The sequence below is a fragment of the Vespa mandarinia genome, chromosome 18 (assembly GCF_050613455.1).
Source record: "Vespa mandarinia isolate Hongniang chromosome 18, ASM5061345v1, whole genome shotgun sequence".
NCBI classification, from domain to species: Eukaryota; Metazoa; Arthropoda; class Insecta; order Hymenoptera; family Vespidae; genus Vespa; species Vespa mandarinia.
The window spans coordinates 201,200-217,419 of record NC_140827.1 but is presented as its reverse complement, the minus strand read 5'-3'; the positions used below and the strand labels follow the sequence as shown (position 1 = coordinate 217,419).

Here is a 16,220-nt window from a genome sequence, read left to right as displayed (position 1 = left end):
AGTGTAGGTATTGTAAAAATTTCCGACACACGATCGAGGAATGTCGTAAAAAGAAGTGGCAGGAACGCCAGTCTGAAAACGTGAGCCACCCTCCGACGAGAGATGCGACTTCGGTGGTAAACGCGCAAACGCGTCAAATTATGATAGTAAGAACAGACGAGCCAACTACGTCCGCACAGTCTGCTTAAGCAGTGATCCGAGCTCACCTTCTGTCGTCATCTCCTACAAAGATCTTAAGGGAGAAACAGAATTCTTAGTCGACACAGGGTCAGAGCCAAACATATTAAAAATAGGTAAAGCTGATGATTATCTAATGTGCAATGAAACCAATAAAATAAATCTAAGCAGTATTACAAAGAAAACGGTGGGTACGTACGGAACATGCATCATCGACGTTTATGGATACCCCGTAGAGTTCCACATTGTTCCCGACTCTTTTCCCATCCCACATGGCGGCATTATCGGGTCGGATTTTTTCCAAGATGCTGCAAAAATAAATTTTATTAAGGAACACGTAGAATGGCATGGAATGACTATGCCCTTGTCGTCAAACCGAAGGAGATTACCATTCCGGCGCGAATCAGCAATATAATCAAAATAAACACGTTAGATAAAGAAAATAAAATAGGCTATGTGCCTCCATTAAAATTAGAAGAAGGAATTTACGCAGGCCAGGCTATAGTAAACAGTAATAATGGAGAGGCTCTCATAAAAGTCTTTAATACGAAAAAGGAAGACGTAAACGTGGTTATTTCAACAATCGAGCTTCAAGATTTCGATACGGTCGACGCATGCATTGTACCGAGTCCAGAACTTAGAAGCACGGATAAGGATAAAAAGAATATAAGGGATTCTTATCTCCCTGTCAAAAACAATTCGTCGAACGTGACTAGTAAGTCTGGAATGCGGACCTTATCTCCCCTAGGGCGAGATAACGACGCACGTAGAACACCTTAAGCACGAGACCGAGATTTCGAAAGTTATGCAATCGGCAAACGCCGCCACGAGTCCTTCCCTCTTCCTCTCTTCTCACACTCGCTCTTGTAAGACAGTCACAAACAGAACTAGCGAACGCTACGCTACAGCGCTACAGAATATAGATTTAAAATCATTGAACGCGGAAGAAATTAGAATGGCAAAACAGATTATAAGGGAATCGCTGGAATTATTCCACTTACCGGGAGACAAACTCACATTTACTAACACAGTAACGCATAAAATAGAGACGGTAGATACGACGCCAGTCTTTGTTAGACAGTATCGCTTCCCTCCCGTTCACATAGAAGAAATAAACAAGCAAATAAGCAAGCTCTTAGGGAATGAAGTCATTCAGCCCTCGACGTCACCCTACAATTTTCCTCTATGGATCGTTCCTAAGAAAGCAGGCGCCGATGGAAAGAAACGATGGCGTAATCGACTATAGAATGTTGAATGAAAAAACAGTTAAAGATAGTTATCCTCTACCTAATATCACGGAAATATTAGACCAGTTAAGAAGCGCTAAGTACTTCAGAACGTTCGATTTAGCATCCGGATTCCATCAGATTGCGATGAGCAAGGAAGACGCTCCGAAAACTGCTTTCTCGATTCCTTACAGTCATTATGAATTTACACGAATGCCTTTCGGTTTAAAAAACGCTCCTTCTACGTTCCAAAGACTAATGAACTCGATTCTCACGGAACTGCAAGGAAATGAGCTCTTTGTCTATTTAGACGACATAGTTATTTACTCCAGATCTCTCTTAGAACACATTATTAAATATCGAAAATTATGCGCGATTAAAAACCGCAGGATTAAAGCTACAATCCGAGAAATGCAAACTTCTTAAGAAGGGAGTAACTTACATAGGACATATAATAAGTTCGGACGGTGTGAAACCCGATACGGGAAAGATAAGAGCGGTAAAGGAATTCCTAGTACCACGCTCAGCTAAAAATATTAAGCAGTTCTTAGGACTAGCCGGTTACTATAGACGATTTATACCTAATTTTTCAGCAAGAAGTAAACCACTTACAAACCTTTTAAAGAAGAATGTTCCATTCAAATGGGAAACCAGTCAGGAGCATTCATTTAAAACGTTAGTAAATCTACTATGCCAGAAACCACTTCTCCAATACCCAGACTTCTCGAAACCTTTCGTTGTTACAACCGACGCATCTAATTACGCTATAGGTGGTATATTGAGCCAAGGCGAAATGGGCAAAGATTTACCTATCGCATATACGTCTAGACTTCTTAATCAGGCAGAACAAAACTATTCTACAATAGAAAAAGAACTCCTAGCTATCATATACGCAGTAAATTATTTTAGGCCTTACTTTTACGGTACTAACTTTTCACTCGTAACAGACCATAGACCATTAGTATGGTTAAATTCAGTCAAAGATCCAACATCAAGATTAATACGTTGGAGATTGAAATTTGCCGAGTATGAGTATAGTTTAATATATAATGCAGGAAAGAGAAACGTGAACACGGACGCATTATCTGGAAACTTAAAAATAAAACGTTGAAATACATAAACAAATACTTCCCACAGCAGGGACAAGCTCAAGCGAGGAAGAATTATACACGTCCAAGAATAAACAAGCCCCTCAAGATAGGAAAGCGAACGATACGACACATGAAATCACTCAAGCCCCACTTGACGTAAACGACGCAACAGACATAACGAACGACGAAATTTCGAGCGATGATACATACTCGCACGTCGATAGAAAAATTATAGAAATAAAAGATAGAATAATTATGCACAATGGCAACATCGCCTTCTTCACAACAACGAACGGTACACTGGTAGATATAGGTGCGAAAGAACTGATTGACAATAACAAGCTACCCACCATTACCGATGCAACTCTCGGTAGAGTGAAAATTACTAAAATGGGTAGAAGATGTCTAATAGCATTACCTGTCAAGGAGAGAATATCGCTTTCAATTCAATTAGAAAACTTAGATGAAGTCCTTCACTCTCTTTTTGAAAGGGTGATTGAATTACAATTAAAAACTATTGCGACCATTAAAGGACCAGTGGGTGATATACCCTGGGCCAACGTAAAACGTAAAATTCATTCAATCTTCTTAGAAAGCGAGACGAAAATTATTATATTAAAGCATGAAATAGTAATACCTAAAGAGATTGAACGAATAGGTATTATATATGATAACCACTCGGCACCGTTAGGTAGACACAAAGATGTTTCTAAAACTTACCTAAGAATTAGAGAGAAGTATTATTGGCCGAACCTAAAACGGGACATACAAAATTTCGTACAACAATGTAAAAGCTATCAGACGAAGAAACTTGTCAGACTAAAAACTCACTAACCAATGACTATCACCGATACGCCCGGGAAGGCGTTTGATAAAATATCAATGGATATCGTAGGTACACTACTGACTACGAAATATGGAAAAAGCTACATTTTAATCATTCAAGATCTTCTTACAAAATATTCGATGGCAATTCCTCTTCGACAAGCTTCTTCGGAAGAAATAGCAGACGCGTTTATAAAAAACGTAATATGCCGATTTGGCTCTCCGAAAGGCATCTTAACTGTTCAAGGTTCTAACTTTCTGTCAGAATTGACGAAAGCAGTAGCTAAGAAATTTCAAAGCCATTAGTACCAGACAAGTGCGTATCATCCACAATCGAACGGTTCGATCGAACGATCGCATCTCGTTCTTATCGAATTCTTAAAACATTTCATTACCGATAATAATGAATGGGACGAATGGATTGAAATAGCTATGTTTTCATACAACACGCGTGTACACGACGGAACATTATACATACCGCATGAATTAGGATTCGGTCAACTAGCACGAACATCTAATAAATCTACATATAACAACCTACAAATCGAAACTTACGCACATTACTTAGGGACTTTAAATGAATAAATAAATAAATCTCAAGAAGCCACTAAACAAAACATAATAAACGCTAAGTACAGGTCGAAAAAGTACTATGATAAAAAGCAGAGAGTCGTAGATATCAAGGTAGGAAACAAAGTATATCTCCAAAAAGGGTCACAAAAAGGTAAATTCGACGACAAATACATAGGATCGTTCGAGATAGTAGAAATATTAAGCAAGCATAATATAAAATTAAGTACCAACATTGGCGACCGCGTGGTACACGTCAATAGACTTAAAGTCGATAAGTCGAAATAGTAGTCGACATCATGGAAAGCTATGATATCGACAAACGGGTCTTTTCAACGCAGCATAGCGCAACGATCGCTCTCCCTTCCATGTTGACGGTTGGTAAAGGTGGTCTCCCACTAAAAAATTAGAATATAAGGAACTGTGAATGTACCAACGGCATCAGTTACCTTTTCGACACTCCACGTGATAAAATAACTCAAAGATCAACGCACAATGTACTCAATAAGAACTTATATTCTTATACTTACCTTAGCAAGATCAACGCTAGCATTAGTAGGATATGATTGCACCACGCAATCCTTAAATATCACATCGTACTCTCTATTGGATATCGCTGACTGCGAAATCCCGAATTTACTACCAATCAACAACACCGTATACGTACAACTACTACAGACTGCCAACTACAACACGGTGAGAGTTCTACAATGTCGTGTGGAAATAGACCGCACGATATTCCACTGTGGTATGCATTCACACGCATCTATCGTTCACAATGGACGTCGAGAATATTTGTTCACGCTAACGCATCAGTTGTGCCAACAGCTACATTCTATAGGTACACTCTCTCGGTCCAAATGTCTTTATCTTTGGCGTAAAGAAGAACAGCACTGATACAAGGAGCATTAATTTAAGTGGTACTGCTACAACAGATGGCACTTGTAAGGGCTCCCAGTATAGTGACTTTTATGGAACATGGGACGACGTAGTGGTACAAGCATTTATCAAAATCACGTTACGAGACTACTACGCCACCGTGAAAACAAAAGCCAATCAAATACACCTACAGACAGGAACCGTTTGTACATTGTACGAGGAAGCCTGCCTCGACTCAGACGGAAGTGAGACTTACTGGTCAAACATACCTACCGATAGCTGTGGCTTTAACGAATACGATATTCTTTATGAAAGGCCGGCAACGAAACTGACACCCGAATCGTTGCAACGACCTATATTATATACAGTAACAACAAAAGATGTCACATTTGCATTAACGAGAACGGGCGAATTCATTCTATGTGGATATTCGATAATAAAGATAGAACATCCCAAACTATTCATACTCGGAACATCGCCTGGAAGAACTTTCGAAGGTAAAACGAAAACCTCCGTGGAGAATTTTGATATCTTTGCGTACGTAAACTCGAAGTTCATCTACGTAGAAAGGCACCTCAAAACACAGTTACACGCATTGTATATCGATATCACCCGACAAAAATACGTATTGGAGCAACAAGTCCTCTAAAATGCTCTCTCGTTGGCATCGTTAGCGCCCGACGAAATGGCTTATGCCCTAATGAAACAACCGGGATATATGGCTGTCATCGCATCAGAAGTTATCTATATCATAAAATGCGTTCCAGTAGAAGTCAGGATAAGACAAACAGAGGACTGTTATAAGGAGGCACGCAACATCTTAAAGGAAGCATCTCCAAAAGACTGCAACGAACTGCTCTATCTAACATGTATAACCTACACGGAACATGGTATAGGGTAACACCAAAACTAGTAGAATAGATACATCCGCCAGTAATTTAACCACTAACAAAGCTAAAATGGAGGTATATCGATCCGGAATACCTGGGAACAAGCGGAATTTATTCCAACGAAGACCTAAGCAAATTAAGGTCTCATATAATGGAACCAGCCGAAAAACCTGCTATCATCGATACGCTCGCCAGAGGAATCAGCGGAAGGTACATACCCTCCGGAAAAATTTCGTTATATAATTTAATAGACGAGGAGTCATTAAATAAAATCGCATCAAGTACGGCACAATGACTATGGGGCGCGTTCATAACATTTGGGTCAGCAAGCGCTGGAGTTTTAGCAATCTTCATGGCCATACGATTGGTAAAATTCATCATCGATCCACGGTTATGCCCTGCATGACATATACGGATGGAGCTTACATCTCTTAGGAGCACTATGGAGCTTGGTGACAAATTTTCTTCTCTACCTAGGAAAAAGAGAAAAGAAAGAAGAAACTCCAACAAGTACGGCACCCGAGGCTACCACCACCGACAAGGAAAGAGGAGAGTACGCTACTGATGAAAAACGTAACACATTCTACGAACTAAACACTTATTTGAGTAAAAAAAGAAGTTAAAATGCACGTATAATCACGCACATTTTTTAATAAGAGGGGAAGTGTTACATTCCGCTCCCTTCTCACACTTAAGCACTAAGATCTGTAAATAAATCTTTCTTATATTATTAAGTATAGGAGTAAATGGGGACACCTTACGCTTACGTACTATATAAATGTTTTTCAAACTTTTATTAATAAAGGAAACGTACAAACTAAGATTCTTACATATATATAACTAACACAATTATGTAACACATTCGAGCCCGATGTAAAGGGAGTCTCTATTATCACAAACTAACATTATTATATAGCACATAATAGAAAATAAGTAATAAACATATAAGCGATAAAATATGGTGACATGTCCCGGGTGAGTGGACAAACCCGCGGTAGTAAAAGTACTTACTGGTGGTCGGACGAACTAACAAACCTTAGGGCCGTTGCAACGACCACGGTAGGGAAACTTTCCAGAGTCAGGAAAAGGAAGAACAGGGAGGAAATAGTGCGCTGTCTGGACTCCCGAAGGGACACAAGGAGGGCACTGACTAGGGCTATTAAGGAAGCCAAGAAGAACTCCTGGAGGGACCTGCAGGACTCTATAGAGGATGGTCCATGGGGCAGACATTACAAATTGGTCTTGGGAAAACTTAGGCCTTATGTCCCATCAGTAACTGAAACCCTGGAGGATGAGGTACTGGAGAATATCCTCTTTGAACTATTCCCAGCAGGAACGCGAAATGATGAGCCGCTGGAACTTACATTCCCAGAGGTGACTATCTCTGCGGAAAAGATCTTGGCTGCCGCCAGGAAAGGTAAAGGAAGGAATGCTTTTGGATTGGATGGGATACCGGGTGTGGTTGTGCGTGCTGCGTCGACACACAGTGGAATAGAGTTGGCGCAGTGCTTCTCCGCATGCTTGAGGACAGGAAGGTTCCCGAAAGCGTGGAAAATAGCGAAGCTCGCGCTGATAAAAAAAAAGGGACCCGCCCCTGGACTCACCGGGATCATACAGACCCATATGCGGGATTGGCGAACTGGGGAAACTATTTGTGCGCATAGTTGTTGGGCGGATCAACAGCTTCTTAAATGAGACTCGGATCATGGCCCCATTGTAGTATGGGTTTAGGACGAGCAGATACCGTCCTCGATATTAAAAAATTTGTGGAGGCATCGACGCAGGACAGTAAAGTAGTTATTCTGGTGAGTTTTGATATCTCTAACGCTTTCAACTCCCTAACGTGGGCCGTTCTCGTTAGGGTGATGGAGCGAAAAAACACGATACCTGGTGACCATTATCAAACCTTACTTAGACAATCCTACCATAACATATACAGACGAACATGGACGCGCCGTGGAAAGACAAGTGTATTGTGGGGTCTCACAGGGATCCGTTTTGGGCCCAACGCTGTTAAACATTGCCTATGACAGTGTCCCCGAAACCAAGTGGCTCCTGTGTTATTTGCTATGCGGATGACACGGTGCTACTGTCATCGCGATGGGACCTGTCTCAAGTTATCATGAACGCCGAGCGGGACTTTGACATTTTGGTGGAGGAGATCGAGGGATTGGGTCTTAAAGTGGCGCCGCAAAAAACGGAGGCCATGGTCTTCTGCTGCAGGCGCAGGAATGTTCTGCCCCCTATGATTTGCCTCAGAGGGGTTTGCGTAGAAATTAGAACCAGAGTTAAATACTTCAGCATAGTAGTAGATTCAAGAATGTCGTTCAGGTCTCACTTCGAAGCCCTAATCTCTAAAGCGGAGAGTATCCTCCGCGGTACCTTAGGAGGCTTCTTCCGAAGCTTCACGGATGGAGGGAGAAGAAGCGACGCCTCTACGGCGGCGTGATCTACTCGGTGCTTCTTTAGGGGGTGTTCGTGTAGTAGTGTGACGTCGAGGAGTAAATAAGGATCATCAGAACTACTCGGAGAATACTGAGAATGGTGGCGATTCGGGTATTTTCTGCCTATAAAACGGTCTCTTTCCACGCAGTTATGATGATTGTGAAGTCCTAATCTATAAAGCGGAGGGTATTCGCCGCTCTCCCTTAAGAGGCTCCTTATGAAGCTTCACGGACGGAGGGAGAAGAAGCGACGCCTCTACGGCGGCGTGATTTACTCGGTGCTTCTTTATGGGGTGTCAGTGTAGTAGTGCGACGTCGTGGAGTAAATAAAGATCATCAGCTATTCCGCGAGTCCAGAGAAAGGAGGCGATTCAGGTGTGTTCTGCCTATAAAACAGTCTCCATCCACGCAGATATGATGATTGTGAAGTCCTAATCTCTAAAGCGGAGGGTATACGCCGCAGTCCCTTAGGAGGCTCCTTCCGAAGCTTCACGGACCGAGGTAGAAGAAGCGACGCCTCTTCGGCGGCGTGATCTACTCAGTGCTTCTTTAGGGGGTGTCGGTGTAGTAGTGCGACGTCGTGGAGTAAATAAGGATCACCAGAACTATTCCGAGAATCCAGAAAAAGGTGGCGATTCGGCTGTGTTCTGCCTATAAAACGGTCTCCATGCACGCAGTTATGATGATTGTGAAGTCCTAATCTATAAAGCGGATGGTTTTCGCCGTCCTCCCTTACGAGGCTCCTTCCGAAGCTTCACGGACGGAGGGAGAAGAAGCGACGCCTCTACGGCGGCGTGATTTACTCGGTGCTTCTTTATGGGGTGTCGGTGTTGTAGTGCGACGTCGTGGAGTAAATAAGGATCAACCGTACGATTCGTAGAATCCAGAGAAAGTTGGCGTATCGGGTGTGTTCTGCCTATAAAACGGTCTCCTTCCTCGCAGTTATGATGATTGTGAAGTCCTAATCTCTAAAGCGGAGGGTATTCGCCGTGTTCCCTTGAGAGGCTCCTTCCGAAACTTCACGGACGGAGAGAGAAGAAGCGACGCTTCTACGGCGGCGTGATCTACTCGGTGCTTCTTTATGGGGTGTCGGTGTAGTAGTGCGACGTCGTGGAGTAAATAAAGATAATCAGAACTATTCGGCGAGTCCAGAGAATGGTGGCGATAGGGGCGTATAAAACGGTCTCCTTCCACGCAATTATGATGATTGTGAAGTCCTAATTTCTAAAGCGGAGGTATTCGCAGCGGTCCCTTAGGAGGCTCCTTCCGAAGCTTCACGGACAAAGGGAGAAGAAGCGACGCCTCTACGGCGGCGTGATTTACTCGGGGCTTCTTTATAGGGTGTCGGTGTTGTAGTGCGACGTCGTGGAGTAAATAAGGATCATCCGTACTATTCGTAGAATCCAGAGAAAGGTGGCGTATCGGGTGTGTTCTGCCTATAAAACGGTCTCCTTCCACGCAGTTATGATGATTGTGAGGTCCTAATCTCTAAAGCGGAGGGTATTCGTCGCGGTCCCTTAGGAGGCTCCTTCCGAAGCTTCACGGACAGAGGGAGAAGAAGCGACGCCTCTACGGCGGAGTGATCTACTCGGTTCTTCTTTTTGCGGTGTATATGTAGTAGGGCGACGTCGTGGAGTAAATAAGGATCATCAGAACTATTCGGAGATTCCAGAGAAGGGTGGCGGTTCGGGTGTGTTCTTCCTATAAAACGGTCTCCTTCCACGCAGTTATGATGATGGTGAAGTCCTAATCTCTAAAGCGGAGGGTATTCGCCGTGTTCCCTTGAGAGGCTCCTTCCGAAACTTCAAGGACGGAGAGAGAAGAAGCGACGCTTCTACCGCGGCGTGATCTACTCGGTGCTTCTTTATGGGGTGTCGGTGTAGTAGTGCGACGTCGTGGAGTAAATAAAGATAATCAGAACTATTCGGCGAGTCCAGAGAATGGTGGCGATAGGGGCGTGTTCTGCCTATAAAACGGTCTCCTTCCACGCAGTTATGATGATTGTGAAATCCTAATTTCTAAAGCGGAGGTATTCGCAGCGGTCTCTTAGGAGGCTCCTTCCGAAGCTTCACGGACAAAGGGAGAAGAAGCGACGCCTCTACGGCGGCGTGATTTACTCGGGGCTTCTTTATATGGTGTCGGTGTTGTAGTGCGACGTCGTGGAGTAAATAAGGATCATCCGTACTATTCGTAGAATCCAGAGAAAGGTGGCGTATCGGGTGTGTTCTGCCTATAAAACCGTCTCCTTCCACGCAGTTATGATGATTGTGAAGTCCTAATCTCTAAAGCGGAGGGTATTCGTCGCGGTCCCTTAGGAGGCTCCTTCCGAAGCTTCACGGACAGAGGGAGAAGAAGCGACGCCTCTACGGCGGCGTGATTTACTCGGTGCTTCTTTATGGGGTGTCGGTGTTGTAGTGCGACGTCGTGGAGTAAATAAGGATCAACCGTACGATTCGTATAATCCAGAGAAAGTTGGCGTAACGGGTGTGATCTGCCTATAAAACGGTCTCCTTCCACGCAGTTATGATGATGGTGAAGTCCTAATCTCTAAAGCGGAGGGTATTCGCCGTGTTCCCTTGAGAGGCTCCTTCCGAAACTTCAAGGACGGAGAGAGAAGAAGCGACGCTTCTACCGCGGCGTGATCTACTCGGTGCTTCTTTATGGGGTGTCGGTGTAGTAGTGCGACGTCGTGGAGTAAATAAAGATAATCAGAACTATTCGGCGAGTCCAGAGAATGGTGGCGATAGGGGCGTGTTCTGCCTATAAAACGGTCTCCTTCCACGCAGTTATGATGATTGTGAAATCCTAATTTCTAAAGCGGAGGTATTCGCAGCGGTCTCTTAGGAGGCTCCTTCCGAAGCTTCACGGACAAAGGGAGAAGAAGCGACGCCTCTACGGCGGCGTGATTTACTCGGGGCTTCTTTATATGGTGTCGGTGTTGTAGTGCGACGTCGTGGAGTAAATAAGGATCATCCGTACTATTCGTAGAATCCAGAGAAAGGTGGCGTATCGGGTGTGTTCTGCCTATAAAACCGTCTCCTTCCACGCAGTTATGATGATTGTGAAGTCCTAATCTCTAAAGCGGAGGGTATTCGTCGCGGTCCCTTAGGAGGCTCCTTCCGAAGCTTCACGGACAGAGGGAGAAGAAGCGACGCCTCTACGGCGGCGTGATTTACTCGGTGCTTCTTTATGGGGTGTCGGTGTTGTAGTGCGACGTCGTGGAGTAAATAAGGATCAACCGTACGATTCGTATAATCCAGAGAAAGTTGGCGTAACGGGTGTGATCTGCCTATAAAACGGTCTCCTTCCTCGCAGTTATGATGATTGTGAAGTCCTAATCTCTAAAGCGGAGGGTATTCGCCGTGTTCCCTTGAGAGGCTCCTTCCGAAACTTCACGGACGGAGAGAGAAGAAGCGACGCTTCTACGGCGGCGTGATCTACTCGGTGCTTCTTTATGGGGTGTCGATGTAGTAGTGCGACGTCCTGGAGTAAATAAAGATAATCAGAACTATTCGGCGAGTCCAGAGAATGGTGGCGATAGGGGCGTGTTCTGCCTATAAAACGGTCTCCTTCCACGCAGTTATGATGATTGTGAAGTCCTAATTTCTAAAGCGGAGGTATTCGCAGCGGTCCCTTAGGAGGCTCCTTCCGATGCTTCACGGACAGAGGGAGAAGAAGCGACGCCTCTACGGCGGCGTGATCTACTCGGTTCATCTTTTTGCGGTGTATATGTAGTAGGGCGACGTCGCGGACTAAATAAGGATCATCAGAACTATTCGGAGATTCCAGAGAAGGGTGGCGGTTCAGGTGTGTTCTTACTATAAAACGGTCTCCTTCCACACAGTTATGATGATGGTGAAGTCCTAATCTATCAAGCGGAGGGTATTCGCCGCGGTCCCTTAGGAAGCTCCTTCCGAAGCTTCACGGACCGAGGGAGAAGGTGCGACGCCTCTACGGCGGCGTGATCTACTCGGTGCTTCTCTATGGGGTGTCGGTGTAGTAGTGCGACGTCGTGGAGTATATAAGGATCACCAGAACTATTCGGAGAATCCAGAGAATAGTGGCGATTGGGGCGTGTTCTGCCTATAAAACAGTCTCCTTCCACGCAGTTATGATGATTGTGAAGACCTAATATCTAAAGCGGAGGGTATTCGCCGCGGTCCCTTAGGAAGCTCCTTCCGATGATTCACTGACCGAGGGAGAAGATCCGACGCCTCTACGGCGACGTGATCTACTCGGTGCTTCTCTATGGGGTGTCGGTGTAGTAGTTCGACGTCGTGGAGTATATAAGGATCACCAGAACTATTCAGAGAATCCAGACAAAGGTGGCGATTTGGGTGAGCTCTACCTATAAAACGGTCTCCTTTCACGCAGTTATGATGATGGTGAAGTCCTAATCTATAAAGCGGAGGGTATTCTCCGTTGTCCTTTAAGAGGCTCCTTCCGAAGCTTCACGGACAGAGGGAGAAGAAGCGACGCCTCTACGGCGGTGTGATCAACTCGGTTCTTCTTTTTGCGGTGTATATGTAGTAGGGCGACGTCGTGGAGTAAATAAGGATCATCAGAACTATTCGGAGAATCCGGAGAAGGGTTGCGGTTCGGGTGTATTCTGCCTATAAAACGGGCTCCTTCCACGCAGTTATGATGATGGTGAAGTCCTAATCTATAAAGCGGATGGTTTTCGCCGTTCTCCCTTAAGAGGCTTTTTCCGAAGCTTCACGGACGGAGGGAGAAGGAGCGACGGCTCTACGGATGCGTGTTCTATTCGGTGCTTCTTTATGGGGTGTCGGTGTAGTAGTGCGACGTCGTGGAGTAATTAAGGATCATCCGTACTATTCGTAGAATCCAGAGAAAGGTGGCTTATCGGGTGTGTTCTGCCTATAAAACGGACTCCATCCACGCAGTTATGATGATTGTGAAGTCCTAATCTCTAAAGCGGAGGGTAATCGTCGCGGTCCCTTAGGAAGCTCCTTCCGATGATTCACTGACCGAGGGAGAAGATGCGACGCCTCTACGGCGGCGTGATCTACTCGGTGCTTCTCTATGGGGTGTCGGTGTAGTAGTGCGACGTCGTGGAGTATATAAGGATCACCAGAACTATTCAGAGAATCCAGACAAAGGTGGCGATTTGGGTGTGTTCTACCTATAAAACGGTCTCCTTTCACTTAGTTATGATGATGGTGAAGTCCTAATCTATAAAGCGGAGGGTATTCGCCGTCCTCCCTTAATAGGCTCCTTACGAAGCTTCACGGTCGGAGGGAGAAGATGCGACGCCTCTACGGCGGCGTGTTCTATTCGGTGCTTCTTTATGGGGTGTCAGTGTGTTAGTGCGTCGTCGTGGAATAAATAAGGATCATCAGAACTATTCGGAGAATCCAGAGAATAGAGGCGATTGGGGCGTGTTCTGCCTATAAAACGGTCACCTTCCACGCAGTTATGATGATTGTGAAGTCCTAATCTCTAAAGCGGAGGTATACGCAGCGGTCCCTTAGGAGGCTCCTTCCCAAGCTTCACGGACCGAGGGAGAAGAAGCGACGACTCTACGGCGACGTTATCTACCCGGTGCTTCTTTATAGGGTGTATGTGTAGTAGTGCGACGTCGTGGAGTATATAAGGATCACCAGAACTATTCGGAGAATCCAGAGAATGGTGGCGATTGGGGCGTGTTCTGCCTATGAAACGGTCTCCTTCCACGCAGTTATGATGATTGTGAAGTCCTAATTTCTAAAGCGGAGGTATTCGCAGCGGTCCCTAAGGATGCTCCTTCCGAAGCTTCACGGACCGAGGGAGAAGAAGCGACGCCTCTACGGCGACGTTATCTACTCGGTGCTTCTTTATGGGGTGTCAGTGTAGTAGTGTGACATCGTGGAATATATAAGGATCATTAGAACTATTAGGAGAATCCAGAGAATGGAGACGATTCGGGTGTGTTCTGCCTAAAAAACGGTCTCCTTCTATGCAGTTATGATGATTGTGAAGTCCTAATCTCGAAAGCGGAGGGTATTCGCCGCTGTCCCTTAGGAGGCTCCTTCCGAAGCTTCACGGAACGAGGGAGAAATAGCGACGCCTCTACGCCGACGTGATCTACTCGGTGCTTCTTTATGCGGTGTCGGTGTTGTAGTGCGACGTCGTGGAGTAAATAAGGATCATCCGTACTATTCGTAGAATCCAGAGAAAGGTGGCTTATCGGGTGTGTTCTGCCTATAAAACGTTCTCCTTCCACGCAGTTATGATGATTGTGAAGTCCTAATCTCTAAAGCGGAGGGTATTCGTCGCGGTCCCTTAGGAGGCTCCTTCCCAAGCTTCACGGACAGAGGGAGAAGAAGCGACGCCTCTACGGCGGCGTGATCTACTCGGTTCTTCTTTTTGCGGTGTATATGTAGTAGGGCGACGTCGTGGAGTAAATAAGGATCATCAGAACTATTCGGAGATTCCAGAGAATGGTGGCGATTGGGGCGTGTTCTACCTATAAAACGGTCTCCTTTCACTTAGTTATGATGATGGTGAAGTCCTAATCTATAAAGCGGAGGGTATTCGCCGTCCTCCCTTAATAGGCTCCTTACGAAGCTTCACGGTCGGAGGGAGAAGATGTGACGCCTCTACGGCGGCGTGTTCTATTCGGTGCTTCTTTATGGGGTGTCAGTGTGTTAGTGCGACGTCGTGGAATAAATAAGGATCATCAGAACTATTCGGAGAATCCAGAGAATAGAGGCGATTGGGGCGTGTTCTGCCTATAAAACGGTCACCTTCCACGCAGTTATGATGATTGTGAAGTCCTAATCTCTAAAGCGGAGGTATACGCAGCGGTCCCTTAGGAGGCTCCTTCCGAAGCTTCACGGACCGAGGGAGAAGAAGCGACGACTCTACGGCGACGTTATCTACCCGGTGCTTCTTTATAGGGTGTATGTGTAGTAGTGCGACGTCGTGGAGTATATAAGGATCACCAGAACTATTCGGAGAATCCAGAGAATGGTGGCGATTGGGGCGTGTTCTGCCTATAAAACGGTCTCCTTCCACGCAGTTATGATGATTGTGAAGTCCTAATTTCTAAAGCGGAGGTATTCGCAGCGGTCCCTAAGGATGCTCCTTCCGAAGCTTCACGGACCGAGGGAGAAGAAGCGACGCCTCTACGGCGACGTTATCTACTCGGTGCTTCTCTATGGGGTGTCAGTGTAGTAGTGTGACATCGTGGAATATATAAGGATCATTAGAACTATTAGGAGAATCCAGAGAATGGAGACGATTCGGGTGTGTTCTGCCTATAAAACGTTCTCCTTCCACGCAGTTATGATGATTGTGAAGTCCTAATCTCTAAAGCGGAGGGTATTCGTCGCGGTCCCTTAGGAGGCTCCTTCCCAAGCTTCACGGACAGAGGGAGAAGAAGCGACGCCTCTATGGCGGCGTGATCTACTCGGTTCTTCTTTTTGCGGTGTATATGTAGTAGAGCGACGTCGTGGAGTAAATAAGGATCATCAGAACTATTCGGAGATTCCAGAGAATGGTGGCGATTGGGGCGTGTTCTGCCTATAAAACGGTCTCCTTCCATGCAGTTATGATGATTGTGAAGTCCTAATTTCTAAAGCGGAGGTATTCTCAGCGGTCCCTAAGGATGCTCCTTCCGAAGCTTCACGGACCGAGGGAGAAGAAGCGAGGCCTCTACGGCGACGTTATCTACCCGGTGCTTCTTTATGGGGTGTCAGTGTAGTAGTGCCACGTCGTGGAATATATAAGGATCATTAGAACTATCAGGAGAATCCACAGAAAGGAGACGATGTGGGTGTGTTCTGCCTAAAAAACGGTCTCCTTCTATGCAGTTATGATGATTGTGAAGTCCTAATCTCGAAAGCGAAGGGTATTCGCCGCTGTCCCTTAGGAGGCTCCTTCCGAAGCTTCACGGAACGAGGGAGAAAAAGCGACGCCTCTACGCCGACGTGATCTACTCGGTGCTTCTTTATGCGGTGTATGTGTAGTAGTGCGACCTCGTGGAGTATATAAGGATCACCAGAACTATTCGGTGAATCCAGAGAAGGTTGGCGGTTCGGGTGTGTTCTGCCTATAAAACGGTCTCCTTTCACTTAATTATGATGATGGTGAAGTCCCAATCTATAAAGCGGAGGG

At 45.6% G+C, this 16,220-nt stretch overlaps 1 long non-coding RNA gene across 1 annotated transcript in view; it reads right to left on the bottom strand.

Annotated features, from left to right (window-relative positions):
- Positions 1 to 218: 218 nt before the first annotated feature.
- Positions 219 to 16,220, bottom strand: part of LOC146872407 (uncharacterized) — an 87,226-nt gene continuing 71,224 nt past the window's right edge. The window contains exon 5 of the long non-coding RNA XR_014983253.1: positions 219 to 485. This is a non-coding gene — a long non-coding RNA (uncharacterized LOC146872407). The remainder of the gene's footprint in view (positions 486 to 16,220) is intronic.